This window comes from Chenopodium album, chromosome 8 (genome assembly GCF_948465745.1).
Source record: "Chenopodium album chromosome 8, dcCheAlbu1.1, whole genome shotgun sequence".
NCBI classification, from domain to species: domain Eukaryota; kingdom Viridiplantae; phylum Streptophyta; class Magnoliopsida; order Caryophyllales; family Amaranthaceae; genus Chenopodium; species Chenopodium album.
Genome location: NC_137841.1, coordinates 58,358,896 through 58,380,843, shown reverse-complemented (window position 1 = coordinate 58,380,843; position 21,948 = coordinate 58,358,896). Strand labels below are relative to the sequence as shown.

At 35.4% G+C, this 21,948-nt stretch overlaps 1 long non-coding RNA gene across 1 annotated transcript; it reads left to right on the top strand.

Annotated features, from left to right (window-relative positions):
• Nucleotides 1-885: 885 nt before the first annotated feature.
• LOC145556168 (uncharacterized) lies at nt 886-19,860 on the top strand. Its single transcript, XR_014091786.1, has 4 exons — nt 886-1,051; nt 3,135-3,217; nt 18,796-18,990; nt 19,584-19,860. It is a non-coding gene; the product is annotated as an uncharacterized LOC145556168 (long non-coding RNA).
• Nucleotides 19,861-21,948: the final 2,088 nt, after the last annotated feature.

Sequence of the window (21,948 nt, the reverse complement as noted above, 5' to 3'; positions counted from 1 at the left end):
ACCAATAATGGGGTGAAAGGTTGTTCATCATCGAGTTTGGTTTTGGGGAGACATTTTTAGGAGTCTACACTCGTGAAGGATACTAGCTCAAAAAATACGGGGTATTACAATCACCCCTCCATATAAAAGTTTCGTCCTCGAAACTTGGAAGACCGCAACATCCTAGAAAGTAAAATAAGCATATAACGGGTATAGGAATAAGAAATTATAGTGTGTTACCTAAGTTAAACAACTCCGGGTACTTGAGCCTCATATACTCACTAGTAGAAAAAGTGCTATTTGTAACGCCCTATTAGTAACTGGCGTATATTATGCTAGTTACGAAAGCATCAATAGTAACCGACTAACATAATGCCAGTTACAAATTTCATGACATTTGTAACCAACGTTGTAAATGTCAGTTACGAATATGTGGTTTATCATTGCTTGAAGTTTTATTAGTAACTGACTAAATAAATGTCAGTTACAAATATTATGTCAATAAAACTTTGACTAAAAAGCTTGTAACTAGCTTACAAACGCAAGTTACAAATATTAAGTCAAGAAAAGTTTGACCAAAGTGTTTGTAACTAGCTTATAAACGCAAGTTACAAATATTAAGTCAAAGAAAATTTGACCAAAACATTTGTAACTAGCTTACAAACGCCCGTTACAAATAATAAGTCAATGAAAATTGGACCAAAAAGTTTGTAAGTGGCTTACAAACGCTAGTTACATATAATAAGTCAAACAATAATATTTGTTTTTTTAAGCAACAAATATTAAGTTTCTAATTTCTATTAATTTTATTTAATTTTCATTTAAATTTTGATTAGAGGTTTTTTTTAAAAAAAGAATAATAATTTGTATTGAATGCTAGTAAATTCGCTGAAATAAAATATAAAAAAAAACTCAAACTTTCGCTCCAACGAACTGTTTCTCCTTCACGTACTGCTCCTCCTTCTCCTTCACTGCTCCTCCTCCTTCTTTGCTGCATCTCACTCCATCCATTGTTGTTTTGGTTTGTTCAAATTTGGGATCACCTTTAGTGGATTTTTATCAAGGTTTTGAGGTATGTGTTCCTTTTGAATTAGGGTTCTTGTACTTTCGAATTAGTGGTTTTACATGTAAATTCAAATTGAATGTTGTTGTTTTCAATTACTTGATTAATTTTTAATGAAATTGGATTATTAATAACAAGAAAATTAGGTTTTGATGAATAATTTTGAACAAATATAATCAAAATTGTGTTATTTGGGCGAATTTTTGGAGCTGGTGTTGTTGTGTCCTCTGGTCCATTCTTTGTATCCCAATTTTCCCAAGCTTTCAGCAAAATGGGATCATAAGGACCCTAAAAAACCTTAATACTGAAAAAAAATTAAGAATCCAGTATAGTTTGTGTGACTGCTGTGTGTGTGTGTGACTGTGTGCGTGTGTGTGTGTGAGAGAGACTGTGTGTGTGTGTGTGAGACTGTGTGTGTGTGTGTGTGAGAGAGTGAGAGAGAGAGAGAGAGAGACTGTGTGTGTGTGAGACTGTGTGTGTGTGTGTAAATTCTTATCTTTCTGCTTTCATACCTCACATGACTGCTAATGATTTGCAAGTAAATAATGATGCTCAACCTTCCCCATCTTCCTTAACCAATCCAATGGAGCTAAGTCCTTGAAATGTTTGTTAGAGGTAAACCTTCATTTAACTGAGTAATTGAACTCTTAATTATTATCACATGAGATGAAGGAATGCAGAATTGATAATCCGAACGGATTTTAGAACTGAAAATCAGAACGAAATTCAGAACTGAAAATCAAAACTGAATTCATAACTGAAAATCAGAACTGAATTCAGAACTGACTTTCAGAGATGACTTTCAGAACTGAATTCAGATCTTAAAATAAAAAACAATTGAAAATCGGAACGGAATTCAGAGCTGATTTCAGATTAGTGTGGATAGCCTAGTATTCTGATATACTCACCAAGTCACCAATGTCAGTGAATTAGTGTGGTAGCTGTTAAGAATTTTTTGTTATCTCTAATTATAGATGTGGAGATTCTTTCTTATGTTTGTTGATGCTGCCCCATCTATTTTAGACGGGTAATATATTTTGATTTCCAATTTTATGAAGTCCAGGTACAATTAATTTCTTGCTGCTTGTCTGCCTCTGGCTAGACTACTTCACAGTTTCTGGAAAGTTAGGTTGTTTAAGATTATTTTGACCTAATTGAAGAATTAGGTTGCTCATTTGATTGATGTTAGGGGCTCTAATTAGATCAATTTCTGGTGTTTTCAGATCGGATTGATGACATCTTTTCATCGTTATTACAAATTAATGATCATTTCGAACTTTTGATGATTGATCATCTGATTTAATCTTAGTACTTGAACTTACTGACCTGATTTCATTGGTTTGTAATCTGTTTTCATCATTAAACAGTAGCCAATCAATGTGAAAATGTGTTAATTAAGTTGTTAGAGTCCTTTGTCCTTCAATTTAATTAAATGTCCCTAGGTTAGGATTTGGCATTTCTGAGTGAAATTTCTGTAGGTTTCAGATCGAAATTTGTTATTTGTCGTGTCGAATGTTATCTCTTAATGGTTGTACTCCTGCACTTTAGTGTCTAATAATGATTCTAAGAAGAAATATATGCTCTTAACTTGTGTGTGTTTATTAATGTCATGTATCCTTTAAGCGCACTTATTGGTTTGACATCTACAAGGTATTATCATTGCTTCATCATTTCCTGTTTTGACAAGTTTTCTATGTGTACTTGATTATGGCTATAGACTTTGGCACTGTATATAAATGTTATGGATTAATATTTTGTTAATGTGGAATGTAGTAAAAAAATAATAATAAAAAAATGTTAATCATATGATAATATGACAATGGGCTTAATGATGCATTATTAATGTGTCATTTATTTGGATTGCGAAGATCTTAATCTAAAGTAGGGTGTGAGATATATATATATTTTATGTATTAGACTCTTGAGAGATTCCTTCAATTAAGTTTTTTCTTTTCGTTTGGATGTCCTGCTTTTTGTTGTTATCTTTCTTTTTGTTGCTATCTTTATATACCTGGTGTTGATTACATTAAAAATTATGTAACAAGAATATTATCTTCTGGAGCTGATTGGTAATGATGTTGGTATGATACAGGAAAATCACATGCCCTTCAAAAGAGAGTGGATCAGCTCTGCACTGGAGCAATTAAATTGGCTGAGTTGAAGAGGAAACCAAAGGTATCTTGATTCTTGAGTACGAACTCTTCAATTTCCAAAAGTTTTTGACTAATTAGCTAAACACTAGGTTCTTTTGGATTCTCTAATAAGCTGCATATTCTATGGTAATTACAATACATCATATATTGATCATATTAAGAACACCCTGATTGCATAGGTAAAGCACTAAAAGATATTTTGTTGATTGTATGAATGCTGGAAGAGTTTGTTACTTTCTTGGTATATCTGGTTTTATATCTGATAGAGTATATGTGTTGGATAGTATACGATGTGCACTTGTTGTGTTCTTGTAGGCGTCGTTCGAAGTGAGCCTACGTTAGAGCATGTGTGAATATGCTTGACACTCATAGGAAGTGGGAATTGACATATACGATAAGGGACATGATTAGGGACAAGGAAAGTAGGGAGCCGCCAACAAGTTTTTAAGGAACTTGTAAACCGTTCACGGATCATAAAAGGCAACCACAATAAAGGGACAACGATAGGCAACAACGATTGACCCGTGAAGGTTACACCCCATTCATAATCCATGAGATTACTAACTCCATATAGTTCGGAACCACGAAAGGAGGATCGGGGATGATGGTACGAAGTGAGTCATGGAGTCACATTCGCCCGTATTGGCCTCTACTCGATTCTTATAGTGAAAAGTGATTCCTGAGATCTCAAAAGCATACAAACAAAAATTCAATTTGCTCCAATATATTATTAAGCTAAATTGGTTGAATATTAATGCAACACATAATTCTAAAATATTCGTGATCACTTCAATTAACAACAAGATTAAAAGGAACCTAAACCGGTTGTCCAAATTATCTTATTAGGCGTGATTTTCAATTACATATTCCCTTTAATATGCAATATGGTGATCAATAACAATAGAATAAACATTAATATTGGAAGCAATTCAACAATAATAGCGTTAGTCAAATCAAATATAAAATAACCCTAATCATGACACTAGCAATATTAAAATAAAATAAGAGTAATTAAATTGATTAATTACTCACATTCTACGCGTTCCATTAAATTGCTACATCATGAATAAACTGTTAGTAAGTTCAATGAAAATATAAAGCAAATGGAAATTAAATTAAATAAATATAGATTTGATTTGGTCCAAACCCTCAGTTAGTTGTACCTTTCACGCCTTGGTTTAAGGACGGAACATCGGGTTAAGTATGGACTCCTTGGAGTGCTTAGGGAAAGAATGATGTAATTAGGAATATAGGTTTGAGGCTTAGAATATGGGAGAGAGAGAAGAGAATGATTTTTGGTGTAAAAGAGAAAAAGAGAGAATGATATTATGATCAAGCTTGTTGATGATTGGAAAAGGAGTGATATGACCTCTATTTGTAGAGAAAAAAAGAAGGGTTGAAGAATTAAGAAAAAATAAGAATTCGAATCGGATAAAACTCTTGCGATAGATAGCAGTTTTTGCGGTTTTTGTTTTTATCACATCTTTTGATCCAGAAATTGGAATAAGATGAATAAGAGATCGTTGGAAAGATCTTGAAGTCTAATTTCTAACCCAATTATAATCAGATTAAAATATTTTGTAGAATAAAAGGTATGGCCGAAATAGTGAGACGGTGTCAGTTTTGGATAGAGTTTTTTATTTAATTCATATCTTTTTCGTTATAGCTCGAAATTGATATTATAATATATCATTGGAAAGATAATTTCAAGGGTTATCAAACCATATAAAATTTGGATAAAAAATATGATGCACGAAAATAATATCTGACTTTCTTTGAAGGTCTTTCAATTCAGATATAAATAGGATTTTCAAAAAAAGGAGTTTTATTCAATTTCAAACTCTTTAATCTTATCTTTTCAAAAAGAATAATTAAGATCTTTTAGAAACTTGTAGAAGCTTCCAATTAATCCTAATTGGTTTAGGAATTGGATTAAATCATTTGGACCCTCCACATGATCATTGGGTCGTAGGTAAGGTGGGCTTAGGTTCGTTTTGGGCTCAGTTTAATATTTTGGCCATAACTTATTCGTTATAACTCGGATTTTGGCTTATAATATATCGTTGGAAAGCTCTTTTCAAGCCCCATCCAACTATTCAATCATTGGACCCAGATAATGGACCAAAATAAACTGGAATAAACGTTTTTTATAAAAAGGACACGAAATGAATGATTTTAAAGGACACGAAATGAATTATTTTGGGTTTAAAGGCACGAAAAGAGGAAAATAAGTTATGGTTTGGGGAAATGGGCTAGGAATTTTATTTGTTATGAAATGTATTTATGGATTTAAGCACTCCAAAGATTAAATACTCAACCCGACCAATAATGGCGGTGAAAGGTTATTCATCATCGGGTTTGGTTTTGGGGAGACATTTTTAAGTGTCTACAGAAGCCCCCACTTTGACTGAGTTTGTAGAAACGTCAGTTTCGAAAACGATAGTCAAAGTAGTTGATAGGGATGGAGAATGATTTAAGACGTTTTGCGATCCTAAATCACTCTATTTACGCCAATACCTGCAAAAAATGTTAATTCCACAGATAAAAGAGTAAAGGGATAGAACGCTTATCTGACACCAGTGTATCGGTGATAAATGAGTTTAGTATTTTCCTATGCTTGAAGGAATCCACCGGATGACGTTTGTTGAAATGCTTTCCATGCTTGAGGAAAGCCGACAGATGAGTTTGGTAGCTTTCTAAGCCTGAAGAAACCTACCGGATGACACTTTCCATGCTTGAGGAAAGTCGACAGATGATGAGATTGCAAGTCTCTATGTATCGAGAACCTTGCGTCATGAAATGATGGTGGTTCGATTGTCCCCGAACGTGGGCTGTAGATGGTTCGCTTGTCCCCGAACGTGGGCTGTAGATGGTCCGCTTGTCCCTGGACGTGGGCTGTAAATGGTCCGCTTGTCCCCGGACGTGGGCTATGAATGGTTCGCTTTTCCCCGGATGTGGGCTATAGATGGTCCGCTTGTCCCCGGACGTGGGCAGTAGATGGTCCGCTTGTCCCCGGACGTGGGCTGTAATTGAGACCTACAAAATAAAATCTGCTAGGGGACTCGTATAGACTATGATTGACTTGACTAAGTTTGACTTGAAACGACATGACATGACATGTGTATGACTTGTGATTGTGTGTGTCTTGAGTGAGTGTGTGCACTGACACAAGCAATTAAAAATGCAAAAGCAAAAATTTTCCGTCATTTTTGTCATGAGTGGAGGGTACCGACTTTCTCCCGAGAAAGAAAGACGTGAAAAATGAAGTTTTGTTTTTGAACTTCCCCAAAATAAAAGTCATGATAAGAAAAGGGAAGAAGTTTTGAACTTCCTTGTTGAGCAAGACGAAATGAATCACATGGATTGTGTGTGTCTTGAGTGAGTGTGTCTTGAGTATAATGTATGCATGATGTATGTTCTTAGGCTAGGAGGCTAAGGACAATTACGTCATGTGACACGATAGATGAATGAACTTAGGTCATGGAGCTAAGCATCACATATGGTGTAAAGAAATGATCTTGAACGTTACTTAGGTTTGGAAGCTAAGCACGTATATAGATGAAGTGATCGATGAGTATCGTATAATGAATGTCACATAGGTCAAGGAGTTAAGCACAATATGCGATGTATGAAACAATGAACATTGCTTAGGTCTAGAAGCTAGGCAAGTATACAATGTCTCTTTTGATGAATGTTGTCTTGAAAGATGATGAAGCATGCGCGGTAGGGAAACAAGATTTCATGATAAAGGGTTCCTAAGGGAAAGATGATATGGATATGTATGTGCGAAATAAGTGTGTGAAAGTGATACTAAGGTGAGGCTGCAAAGGTTATGGTGATGGAAATATATGTGAGAAGAGTCAAATATGATGACTCTTTAGGCTAGGTAGGCTAAATGATGTGGGTTCAAGCCCCGAAGTCTAGCTCTAAATGGGTAGGGGTAAGCATTGGATATTCTTTGACTCGATCATGCATGGATATGAATATGAATGTGGCCACACCTCGATGTGAGGTTGCCTACGTATCCGTTAGGAATCAGGCTGAACATAGCTCTAACCGAACTTTGCACAAGTGTGTGTACACCTCAAAGAGGTATTTCAAGGGTTGTAATGTGGTTAAGCTGAAGGTTTAAGGAAGAAAGGGGTGAAAGGCTCAAGACCCGAGAGAAGCCCCCGAGATGTGTAATTGTGTATTTGAAAATTTGGACTTTGCAAGTTTATTTTCTTTTTTCTTTTCTTTTCTTTTTTTTGGCTTTTCGTTTTTTTTTCCATTCTTTTGAATCAATGTGGGCAATCTCAGATCATGCGGTCCATCACACACTTATCATTCATGTTTCTCAGGCACGGTACCAAGCACTCGATGAGAGACGCAATTTGAGACGTGTTCATATCAAAGACATTGGAACACTTGCCTTTAGACATTGTTTTATTGTTGCTTTGCTGTTTTTTTTTTACTTGCTTTTTGAATGTTATACAATTACACATCTTCCAATCCCAGGGTTAAGTGAATGTGGGCTGAAGAAATGAAGGCCAAACGTTAGACGAGGCTCAAAGTGGTTGATGAAGAAATGGAATGTGATTGAATGGTTAGCAGGGAATGACAGGGTTGCAAAGGTGCCTCAAGTCATTGGTGTACCTTGTGTTTAGTTCGGTAATTGATTTTTTTTTATTTTTTTTTTGAGAATGAGTGAATGAAAAATGCTATGATCGAGATGTAAAGGAAATTTGCTCATTTTATTAATGGAAAAGGTGAACGAAATACATGAGACATATAAAAATTTGAAATGGAAAACCTATGCTAGACATGAATGGGAGAATGGAGATGAATGACAAAAAAGAAATCATGAAATCTTGCACAAAGGATCTGATGTGCGCCTTGTGTTCATTACTTCTTGCCGCCTGGAGGGATAGGAAGTTTGTTTGCATCCACTAAGTCTTGAATGACGTCCTTCAAATTCCAACATTGCTCAGTAGTGTGGCCCCTTCCTTGATGGTACTTGCAATGGGCATTGGTATTCCATTTGGCGCTCCATTCTTCAGGTTTTGGCTCTGAAAATGGCCCAATAGGTGTAATCAAGCCTTGACCATAGAGGCGATCAAAGGCCGCATCATAAGTCATTCCTAAAGGAGTGTAAGTTCTTTTCTTCTTGGGCAATGGAGCATCAAGAGCTAACACTTCATTGAGATTAACTTGGCTTATATTAATGGTAGTATTTTCGTGCTTAGAAGACAAAGAAGAAGGATGGTCATTCTTCTTGTTTTTCCAAGTGTTATTATTGTTACTACCAGCAGTCTTTATAAGCTCATCCTCGATATTGATGCCGATGTCGTATACAGCTTCGAAAGTGTTCAGTGGAAGAAATTTGAGATGTTCCCTATACTTGTGAGTCAGATTTTGAATAAAGAGGTGAACCATCTCTCTTTCTTTGGGAGGATCTACCAAGAGTGAAGCCGTTTCCCTCCACCTGTTCAGATAAGCAGTGAAGCCTTCATTCTCTTTCCGTTTGAGAATGGAGAGTTCACGTTCAGAAGTTTTAGTTTGAATGTTACACTTGTAACGATTAATTAAACTTTCGGTGACATCTTGCCAAGTCGCAGTACGCTTGGCATCTAGGGAATAGAACCATTGTTGGCAAGCATGTTCTAAGGAGAGAGGGAACACCGTAGGGAAGAGTGTTACGTCCAATCCCTTAAGAGCCATGGTAGCAGAGAACGCCTTCAAATGGAATATTGGATTGTCAGTAGGCTTGAACTTTAGAATATCAGCAGTGGAGAACTTTTCAGGTAGTCTGTACTTCACATCCAAAGGAGTGGGAGGCCGTTCCACATAGGTGAAATCCTCAGAAATCTTGCTCGTTTGCTCTTTCAATTTGTCAAGGGTGAAAACAGCGACCTTGTTTTGTTCCATGGTAGTGACCCTAGTGGTAAGGGTTTGCATCATGGCAGACAGTGCCTCGATGGATTTGTTGATGTTCTCAATATCTTCTTTAGTGGCCATTGAAAGGTGATAAGTAATGTGGAGATGGCAAAGTTATCTTTGAACGCCTATTAGATCTGAGAGATTGTTGCGGTAATGACTCGAACCGTATTAATCTATCCCTGCTCCTTGACCAAGTACTGTGAAATAAAATAATTCACTTAATTGTTCGACTCATTGCTCAAGATTGGAAAGGAAGGGAAAAAATAGACATTTGAAAACAAGTGAGAAAAATCTCCACTCATTTTTACTACGACAGAAAACGATGCATGCATGGTCTTAGTATACGATCATAAACAATATAGTGCATGACTCGGAGACAAAGTGTGTGCAATCACTTAACATGTGTGATTAGGTGAGTTTATTAAGACTCGTGGTATGATCGCATGACTAGACATGAGGACGTTGTGAAAAACAAAGGACCCAATGACCAAATAGCACGGAAGACTAAAAGACAAACTAACTTGATTAATTTTATCAAATTTTAATGTTTATGCTATTTACTAGGTGAAAATGGTCCATTAGCAATCGTTAGTCCTAAATAAGATCAACCACAATCAAAGACAAAGAACACATGTTAAGATTAGCACAAAAATCGATCACAAGAAACTAGGAAGAGGACTAGAATTCTAGAAGAGTTAAGACTCATGGGTATAAAAAAATAAAATAAAATAAAAATCTATAATCCTATGTGAGTTGACACGGATTAAAGGACCGGGTAAGACTAGCTTGACACGATTTTTTTTTTTTTTTTTAAAAAAAAGGTAACGCTAAAAAGAAATCTAAACTGGACAGGTTGTAGTATATCAGTTATAAATTTTGATCTATGACTCTGATTTAGACGAAACCAACTCTAAATCAAAGATAAAACTCGGGGCTACAGATCCATAGGTGGCACGACACGTAACCCTTTCTAGAACTCCGGCTATGACCAAAACAAGTTGACTCTTGTGCAGTATACGGGAATAAAAATCCGAGTTGACTCAAATTTAAAAAAAAATCTATGACTCGACTCTAAAAAAAATAAAAAGGGTTTGATTAAAAAACAGTCAATAAAAAAAATGCACATATAAGCATATTGTCACGCATGATGCAATGAAGTTCGCAACCTAAAGTCAAGTTCTATGTTCGACTATGGTCAAGCTTTTGGGTGTCAAAGGGTACCATGGTTAAGAGTTTGGACGCGTTAGCAAGGCAGCCTCCCTTGAGGGTGTATGCCAACGGGCGGCTCCGCGAGTTCGTGATGAAATCGAACTCGACTCCATGGTTTGGGTGGATTTAAAAACTCGGATGAACCCTTATTGCCATGAGCGTTTTCGGGTTAATAGAGCATAAATCCCCCGGGCTAGCCACATACGTAGAACACGTAATATTGTGGCAAAATAGGTAACCTAAAAAAAATCATATGCATATGTGACAATGCCAATTGAATCGCAGGAATACAATTCAAGAATCTTTCAAGTCTCATCCACTCATCTTAATTAAATACCGATCATTCAAATCGATAAATAACCAAGAATCCTCCCCAGTGGAGTCGCCAAATTGTAGGCGTCGTTCGAAGTGCGCCTACGTTAGAGCATGTGTGAATATGCTTGACACTCATAGGAATTGGGAATTGACATATACGATAAGGGACACGATTAGGGACAAGGAAAGTAGGGAGCCGCCAATAAGTTTTTAAGGAACTTGTAAACCGTTCACGGATCATAAAAGGCAACCACGATAAAGGGACAACGATAGGCAACAACGATTGACCTGTGAAGGTTACACCCCATTCATAATCCATGAGATTTCTAACTCCATATGGTTCGGAACCACGAAAGGAGGATCGAGGATGATGGTACGAAGTGAGTCATGGAGTCACATTCGCCCGTATTGGCCTCTACTCGATTCTTATAGTGAAAAGTGATTCCTGAGATCTCAAAAGCATACAAACAAAAATTCAATTTGCTCCAATCTATTATTAAGGCTAATTAGTTGAATATTAATGCAACACATAATTCTAAAATATTCGTGATCACTTCAATTAACAACAAGATTAAAAGGAACCTAAACCGGTTGTCCAAATTATCTTATTAGGCGTGATTTTCAATTACATATTCCCTTTAATATGCAATATGGTGATCAATAACAATAGAATAAACATTAATATTGGAAGCAATTCAACAATAATAGCGTTAGTCAAATCAAATATAAAATAACCCTAATCATGACACTAGCAATATTAAAATAAAATAAGAGTAATTAAATTGATTAATTACTCACATTCTACGCGTTCCTTTAAATTGACATCATGAATAAACTGTTAGTAACTTCAATGAAAATATAAAGCAAATGGAAATTAAATTAAATAAATATAGATTTGATTTGGTCCAAACCCTCAGTTAGTTGTACCTTTCACGCCTTGGTTTAAGGACGGAACATCGGGTTAAGTATGGACTCCTTGGAGTGCTTAGGGAAAGAATGATGTAATTAGGAATATAGGTTTGAGGCTTAGAATATGGGAGAGAGAGAAGAGAATGATTTTTGGTGTAAAAGAGAAAAAGAGAGAATGATATTATGATCAAGCTTGTTGATGATTGGAAAAGGGGTGATATGACCTCTATTTATAGAGAAAAAAAGAAGGGTCGAAGAATTAAGAAAAAATAAGAATTCGAATCGGATAAAACTCTTGCGATAGATAACAGTTTTTGCGGTTTTTGTTTTTATCATATCTTTTGTTCCAAAAATCGGAATAAGATGAATAAGATATCGTTGGAAAGATCTTGAAGTCTAATTTCTAACCCAATTAGAATCAGATTAAAATATTTTGTAGAATAAAAGATATGGCCGAAATAGTGAGACGGTGTCAGTTTTGGATATAGTTTTTTTATTTAATTCATATCTTTTTCGTTATAGCTCGAAATTGATATTATAATATATCATTGGAAATATAATTTCAAGGGTTATCTAACCATATAAAATTTGAATAAAAAATATGATGCACGAAAATAATATCTGACTTTCTTTGAAGGTCTTTCAATTCGGATATAAATAGGATTTTAAAAAAAAGGAGTTTTATTCAATTTCAAACTCTTTAATCTTATATTTTCAAAAAGAATAATTAAGATCTTTTAGAAACTTTTAGAAGTTTCCACTTAATCCTAATTGGTTTAGGAATTGGATTAAATCATTTGGACCCTCCACATGATCATTGGGTCGTAGGTAAGGTGGGCTTAGGTTCGGTTTGGGCTCAGTTTAATATTTTGGCCATAACTTATTCGTTATAACTCGGATTTGGGCTTATAATATATCGTTGGAAAGCTCTTTTCAAACCCCATCCAACTATTCAATCATTGGACCCAGATAATGGACCAAAATAAAATGGAATAAACGTTTTTTATAAAAAGGACACGAAATGAATGATTTTAAAGGACACGAAATGAATTATTTTGGGTTTAAAGGCACGAAAAGAGGAAAATAAGTTATGGTTTGGGGAAATGGGATAGGAATTGTATTGGTTATGAAATGTATTTATGGATTTAAGCACTCCAAAGATTAAATACTCAACCCGACTAATAATGGCGGTGAAAGGTTGTTCATCATCGGGTTTGGTTTTGGGGAGACATTTTTAGGTGTCTACAATTCTTGTCACAGGTTTGTTCACTTTTTTCAACCTTGCCAGCTTTGCACTAAATCTGATAAATTTTCCCTCACGTTGGTTGTATTGGAGCATCTAGAATTTGTGGGAATGATTATTCATCTGATATGTGCATGCTGACAAAGTAAAATGTTAAGTTGAGTTTCCATGTCAAGCTTCGTTTGAATGCTGTTTATTAGTTGGTTCTAGAAGTGGGAACTAGTCTGTTATTTTAGATGAACTACTACAAGAGGGGGGGTGAATGGTAGTAGGTTCCAATCGCGGAACTTATGCGGAAATTAAAAACAAAACGTAAAGGAACTTAAAGCACACAACAAGTTTTACGAGGAAACCATCCAGTGCCTAACTGGAAGTAAAACCTCGGCCCTATTGGGACTTATAAACAAATTCCACTATAATAGGCAACTCTCCTAGTACAACCTATTACACAGACCTTTGCTTTGCAAGTTCCACCACGGACACTTGACTATATGATAGGACACCTCCTACCAGACCTAAGACACCTCTCAGGACCCGTTTTCTCCCTTTACCCAGGACACTTCCTAGGTGACCCAAGTCACCTCTCAGGTTCCTTTCACTCACTGTGCAACCCAAGACACACTCAGGGTGACTAACTACCACTCGAATTTTACGAGATTTCAAACTCATCACAAACGTGAATTTAAGAGAATTCACAATCTCACCCCAAAATACAAAACACTCAAAACCATTTTTCCCATTACAAGATCTCATTGAATATCCATAAATACATATCTATGAATAAAGAGATAAAACTAATATGTTGGACACTCGAGACCTGTCTGGAACTCACTGGACGTACTGTAACCAAAACCTGATAGGAACTTTGACCAGGAGAACTGACTTAGCTTCGTGGTGAAGGATAAAACCATTAAGCACGACCACTACACTTCGTCAGCCTCAACTCTGAATGAATACATATGAGCATATTTATAGTACACTCGAATTATTCATTTCATCTTGAAAAAGATAGATTTTCTTAAAAGATAAGTTTAAAAGATATTTTCTAAAAATCAGTTTTCCGAAAATATATCTTTTTGTTAAGAATAAAAACTGTCAATAATAATAAGATAAACTTAGCATAAAATCAGATTTTATTCAAAACTTATCCTTTTGTTTAAAATACTTTTTAAACAATCTTATCTTTTTCCAAAAGGGATTTATTAGAAGATAAATATCTTTATTCAGTAAAACCAAATCCCTAAAAGATATGCACGTATAAGGTAAATATATATATCATTAAAACCGACTTTTAACGACGTGCATACTTAAGGTCCTATTAGGTTCCTGAACTCTGACAGTCTCTGAGTTCATGACAAGTCAGTTACTCTAATTTCATTGACTGTTTGGAGTTCACCTTGGTTCTATATAGACTTGTTCCAGACCGACTTTTATGTCCAACATACTTACATGAATCCTAGAGCAATATACTTCTATTTCTCTGTCTTCATGTTGCTTCTCTGAAACTCTTGTTCTGGAATCTTGTAGTCTTGATATATTCTGGATCTTAGGGTTTGCCCCAACATTACACCAGAACCAGGTCGTTACAACTCGTTTCGAAGTTCCTGTTAAGAAACTTCTGGAAGTTCCATTTATGGAACTCTTCTTCTAACTTTACTTGTATCCTCATGGATCTTCTAAAGTTCCTCTGTTTCAGTTCCTACTTCAGCCCTCAACGCTTACTGAACCTGCAAACATCACAACACTAGAAAATCCTTATTAAATGGAAGTTTGCTCAATTCTTAACATCATCATCAAAACCTCATAAGGGTCAACAAGTTGTCCCTTTTTGATGATGACGAACTGAGCAAACTTCTGAGAATAACAAAGTAAAACAGAAGGTTAGTTTTTTATTTATAAAAACAATAAAGAAAACTAAACTAAATTAAAAGACTCCTACACATACATAACCTATATATGTATAGGATACTTACCTTATGAAGCTAACATATGCAAACACATGTTTACATAGTTACCTTCATGGTTCCTTAGCCATCATCATGCTTATCAACAATAACACTTATCGTTGTTCTTGTTCCTCTATTGTTTATCCTATATTGCTCAAGTTCCTTACATATATACTTGTCATTACTCAGGTTCCTTGTATCCTGTTCCAAGCATAACTTGCTCTTTCTATGCACAACTTAGCATACACGTTAGATAGATAATCATCATTAGTTTATAATCATCAAAACCTAATTGCTCAACAATTTCCCCCTTTTTGATGATGACAAACTAATGATGCTCATCACATATTAAAGGATAATCGTTGTACATTTATTCCCCCTTAGTTTTTCAAGGAAATAACATTTAAACAAGTTAAGAACATACACAAGAACTTAATAGTTAGGAACTTAGCAATACACATCATTTATCAAAATATAAATACTTTCAACAATCATGATGTAATAACTTTAGACTTAATTACTGCATACCATAAGCATCATACATATTATTCCCCCTTTTGTCATTATCAAAAAGGGTATTGTTCTACATGTTTGTTTTTCGTAAATTATACACATGTAAAGTTATATGTCACACCTACCACCATATAATAAGTAAATATATAATGGTTAAACACTTGTTGTTCCTAAAAGCCTCAAGGTACTCACTTTTCAAACAGGGATACCATTTCTACACTATTTTCCAACTCACAATCCAAAGGCCCAACTTCAAAACCCTTAATTGAACTTGACAAATAAGAAGTTAAAAATCAAGTAAAGATCAGAGCTAAAAAGTTAGAAATGGATTGCATGAATAGACAAATGAAAGCGCAAGCTCAAAGGATATATAAAGAAGCATATGAAACAAAATAAGTAGAGGGAACGTGAAGTGGAATTTGTGCTCTTCGTTTAGACCTTTTGAGATGAGGACCGCCACATTGTACTTCACCTCAAACTCTTGAATCTCCTGTTGAACACAACACATATTCATCTTGCCAATTGATAACCAAGTTCCCTTACTTCAACCACCAACTTTTTGAGGAACATTCTGCATACTGGAACTTAAATAGATTTCAGTTTCATCATAGTCAAGTTCCTTCAACGTTTGTCGTTGTTCCTTCACTAGCTCACCAAGTATACGAGTACTCCACATCAAAGTCAATATTCTTCATCTTTAGATATCCAGGAAATTAAATATTTGATCACCCTTTTCTTTTTTTTTTTTTTTTTTTTTTTAATTTTTTTTAAAGGGTGTCATTATACAAATTTTGCATGCTTTTCTGGAATACCACATTTTAAATCAATGAAGAGAATATTTACTCATACATTTGAGTTCCACAACCAGATCTGAACCATTTTGAATTCTTGGTTCCTACCTTATTCCCCCTGAGTCCCTTACCATTCTTCTTCCTTTTCAAGTACTTACTTCTTTCTTTTTCTTCAACTTCCCCCTCAACATGTAATCACCCATTTTCATGTTTCATTGAACCATAAAAAGATGGTGAACAAACTTAGAGCACATGGGAATTAAGAATAAGAAGTAAAAGTGTGTGAACGGAAAGAGGAAATTGAATTGGGTTAATAAGAATCTTCGATTTTCTAAATATGGGACAATTAAAGTATATGCAACACGGACACACAACTTAGAGTTGTAGAATAATGTTGTGATCGAAGATATATGGCGTAGATGCTTGAAAGTTGGCTAAAAGATAGGTTAGTTCCCTCTGAAATTTAAACAAGTGAGTTACAAACGGTCTGGGAACTTAACTGTCTTGTTCCATAAAAGTTTCTTCCATTGTTCCTTTGGCAACTTAGGAACTTCGTGTTTGACAGCACCCATAGTTCTATTATGAGACCTCTAATACTCTTAGGCAAGTGAGTATGTCTTTTACAACACAAGAACTAAGTGTGACACATAAACAATAAGCGCATATTCTTTACTTTAAGTATAACATAGGAACCCCAGCTTGACATAACTTATGGGAAAAAATACTTTATACTCATGTTATGTTTCATCAAGTCTTGTTCCATTAAGCAATAAAAAAGAATATGACAAATCAAGACAAGACCATAAGAGAATCAATTCACAAATTCACATATTGCATTCATACCAAAAATATATCAATTCAATTCATCTAATGCCGACATGTGAAAAGGAACTTATATCTTATGTAGTCTCTTACCAGTAAAAATATAACTTTAAAGCATTGGTTGAGTATGATTGCTTACCTTGGAGTTCCTTACATGTATACCTGTCATTACTCAGGTTCCTTGTATCCTGTTCCAAGCATAACTTGCTCTTTCTATGCACAACTTAACATACACGTTAGATAGATAATCATCATTAGTTTATAATCATCAAAACCTAATTGCTCAACATAGTCGGCTTAGAATCTCCAATGTCTTGCTTAATGATATCTTGTGAATTTTACCCCTGAATGAGGCTAAGGGATACCTGCCCTTATTTAAGAAGGGCATATAAGGTGGCTCTTTTGCATCCTATATAGTACTCACGCCCTAAGTGTGGGAGAATCCTTTTTAGAACTAGGCACTAATATATTTAATGTCTAATATGGTTGATAAATCATTTACATTACATAGATAATTTAGATTCATTTATTCTGGTACCTAGGATGGGATGGTGAATTGAAGTACCCCTTTCTGTTTTGGACTATATTAATTACCGTTGAATTTTCTGGGGCTGTTACTCAATGCCTTGTCTAAAAATGCATATTTGTTGGCCTATGAGTTTGACAAACCAAAGTTAATGCATTGTTTCCATCTGCCTCCTTTTTCTACTTCTCTCTAATTGCTACGTATCTTAAAGGTTACATACAACTACAAGTCCACAACACACATGTAAGTTAGCAGAGGCCCATATGCAACTTTTCTATGATAAGGAAAGAAGTTGTTCAGTTAGAGCTTGCATGAATTACATGTCTGGGACAATGCTGCGTGAAATACATGTTTAAGTGTGTGTCGTGAAGTACAAGTCTGGAACCTTTTGGTTAGAGGCCTTAGTGCTTTCAGGAAGGGATGGGGAGGCTGACTATCGACTATGTTCATGCTCTTGGTTGATTATTTCTAAAAATGAAAGTTTGCACTGTATGTTTCTATAATTTAATATTTTTTACCTATATCCAAGTTATCATGAATCTCAATCAGGCAGTGGCGGACCTAGAAATTTGACAATGGGGGGACAATTTCGATAATTCAACTAACATCAACCTATTTAAAAAAAAAACGGGTACACAATACAAGTAATTTTGGTTTGGTTGGGAAATAAGAATAAGGGAGTAGTCGAGTGGTATGGTTGAAATAAAACACCCCTAAAAAAAAAAGGAGTGATGTTACAAGGGGGATTCGAATGCCATATTATCTTGTGATGTTAATTTCTTAGCAAACATTTGCCGAAAATGCTCGCTGCAGTCCGTGACTCGTGGTCGCGTGGGTGGTGGTTCGTGCCTCGTGGTTGGGAAATAGGAATAAGGGAGTAGTCGAGTGGTTTGGTTAAAATAAAGGAATTTTTTATTTTTACCACCTCTAAAAAACAACTTAATTGCTTTTACCACCTCCATAAAAAAAAAGTTTTATTTTATCAGCACATAAAAAAAATGAAAATTGACTTTTACCACCAATCACTGCCAACTAACGGATTCTGTCCATAAATTCGTTAGTGGGGTCTATCATGTCCACGTGTCACCATATTATTGGGTAATAAAATAAATAAATTAACAAATAAAAAAAAACCCGATAAATACCAAATTTTTCGTTTTTTGCGGGTGGTAAAAGTCAAAATAACTTTAAATAAAACACTAAAAAAAAAGTTGATGTTACAAGGGGGATTCGAACCCTGATCTAGGTAAACCTGAAATTAGGCCCCTTGACATATTATTTTTAGCCCACTACCAACTTAGCTAAGGCAAACTTCTTGTTTATTCTTACACTCAATTTTATATAACTATTTTTCCAGTTTTATTTTTTTTCCTAAATTTTTTTTTCCTCTGTTTTTTTTTCCCGAAGGTGGGGGGACAATGGTCCCCCCTTGTTCCTTCATGGGTCCGCCCCTGCAATCAGGTATATGTGGCAATTGATAAACAAACAGAAGACATGGTGACTGATCCTCAAAAGGCATTGCCATCATTATTGATCAATATCAATGGATTACGATCAAATCTTGAGAGTTCCATTGCTCAATTGCACATTTCTTTGTCCTAGGTATATATTTTTGTTTCTTCTTCTTCCTTATCTTTTTAGCAGTTTATCTTTGTATTTGTTTGTAAAGAACTTTTGAATTGTCTTTTCTTTGTAGTTCTAAATCTTGTTTTCTTTAGGAAAATAATACAGATAGATTCATTTGCTGGGGAGAATAACTCATATGGATTCGCATTCAATAAAATGACTGAAGTGAAGTTAGAGCAGTCACAATGGACGGATAATAATGATTTTTGTTTGTTTCATGATAACTACTTAGTAATTTAGTTTAATAAAGGATAATGGGGATAAAGTTGTTAAAAGTCAACTAACTAAAGAATGCAGGTAGGTGTTTCTCATTTCTAATTTAAAATAAAATGATTTTTATGATATGTTGTTGTTAGTGCTCCCCTGCATTCCGCTTGCTCCCCCTTGGTTAGGAATAAGTATGATAATGTTTATTCCATGAGTATGCATGCACCATTACCTTACTTATTACATTTTTGTTGGATTTGTTTTGAGTGGCACAACGGTTGTTAACTTGCAATATACCACTCTAATCCAAATTAAGGTTGTCATAAAGTGAGTTAGTATATATATATATTTACATTTTGCAGGAGTAATTAGCAAGACTTGTAACTTACAATGATGAAGAATGGGACGCGATTCAAGAACAATGGGCTAAGTTTTATAGGATTTTAATTTATTTTTTTGTTGACAGACTAGTTATCTTATTGATCGATGTTAGAATTAATCGTATTTAGCTTAATAAAACAATATAACTACACATTTCTATTTATCTAGTTTATTTTGTTGTAGAAAGTATAATTTATTTTGTTGTATTGTTGTGGATGAATTCAAGTTGTGTGGAATTATTTAAAGTGTTTGATTGTATTGTATGTTGTAGGTGAATTCAAGTTACATGGAATTATTTGGAGTTTTGTGGGTTGAATTGTAACAGGCTATAATAGGTTTTAACCCGTTTGACGATGGGTCATTCGGTAGGATATACTACCAAGCTTGTTGTTTCAAATCAAATATTTATAAAAAAATAATTAAATATAGATTAGTAACTGGCATAATCTAATGCTAGTTACTACGAGATTTTTTTTTTTTAAAAAAAAAAAATTATTCGTAACTGGCGTAAGGCTATGCCAGTTACAAATAATACCCTATTTGTAATCGGCATAACTAAATACCAGTTACGAATAGTTTGATTTCTACCTTGAAAAATAGACTATTTGTAACTGGCGTTAGATTAAGTTTGTTACGAATAGTACTATTTGTAACTGGCGTTAGATTAAGTTTGTGACGAATAGTACTAGTATATTATTAGTAACCAACATTAGCCGGTTACGAATAATTTTCACTAGCTGTAACGGTGGCATTCGCAGCCAACAATGCCAGTTACAAAAAGTAAATTTCGCCAGTTACAAATAGCATTTTTTCTACTAGTGACTCTTTGGTTTCCCACGTGGCTTCCTCGTACTTTTGGCTTCTCCAAAGTACCTTTACCAAAGGTACCACCTTCCTTCGAAGAGTTCGATATTGGCGGTCGAGGATTTGGACAGGTCGCTCCTCAAATGTCAAATTCGGCTCAACCTCGACCGACTCAACAGGAATCACATGAGAAGGATCGCTACGATATCGCCGCAACTGAGATACATGAAATACATCATGAACCTTTGACAACTTAGGCGGCAATGCCAATCTATATGCAACTTCCCCAGTTCTTTCAAGAATCTCATAGGGACCAACATACTTCGGGGCGAGCTTGCCCTTTTGACCAAAACGCATCACTCCCTTCATCAGTGACACTTTTAGTAAAACTTTATCCCCAACCTCATAAGAAATAGGCTTGCGATGAAGGTCTGCATAAGATTTCTGTCTGTCTTGAGCAGCCTTTAACTTAGCACGAACCACTTTAATCTACTCAACAGTATCTTGAATCAATTCTGGCCCCGAAATTAAAGAGTCACTGATGTCACTCCAACATGTAGGACTACGACATTTTCTCCCATACAAAGCCTCATAAGGAGCCATCTAAATGCTTGCATGATAACTGTTGTTATAGGAGAACTCTACCAAACTCAAAGACCTTGCCCTTGACTGTTGAAATTCTAGGGCACATGCACGGAGCATATCTTCTAGAGTTTGAATAGTTCTCTCAGTCTGGCCATCTGTAGCAGCATGAAAAGCAGTACTCAACTTTAAATTTGTCCCAAAAGCCTCTTGAAAATCAACCCAAAAATGAGACGAGAACCTCGGATCTCGGTCCGACACAATATCCTTAGGAACACCATGAAGACGAATAATTTCATTAGCATAGGCTTCTGCTAAAACTTGTTGGCGACTCTTTTGCTCTATCTTCTTCCCTTTTGGACGCCACCGTACTTTAGTGTATGATCACAGTGGGGTTCAAGCTAGGGGTTAACGCTTAAAATTTATTCCCTACAGTTTTTGGCGACTCCACTGGGGAGGATTTCTATTTAAATTCCTGAATTTGTTTCGGCAATGATTTAGAATGAGTGGATGAGACTCGAAACGTTCTAAGTATTTCATGTGCGTAATTTTGATTAACATTATTGTCATATGCATAAAAAAGATCTCATTGGAAAGACCATCCGTAATGTGTTAAATTCATAGGATTTTACACGTAGGAAATTTGAGAAGTATCTTTCACAACTAGGATCGAAATAACACCGCGCGAAACTGGAAAATTTTATCGAGCACAGAAAGCTGCTGAGGCATGTGGGAATTAGCGCTAGGGGCCAGAGTATTGGCGCCAGACTTTTAACTGTAGCTCCAGACGCCAGCATTGGCGCCAGGCGCTACAGATAAAAATTGGCGCCAGTATCTGTTTGCTGGCGCCAACTTCCCCCAATACCGAGCTAGAAATATGCGTTCTAATTTCGACCGGTTTTTCGTATTGTTTGCTCGATCCTACTTCCTGATTGAATTTTTTCTCACTTTTCTGAAACC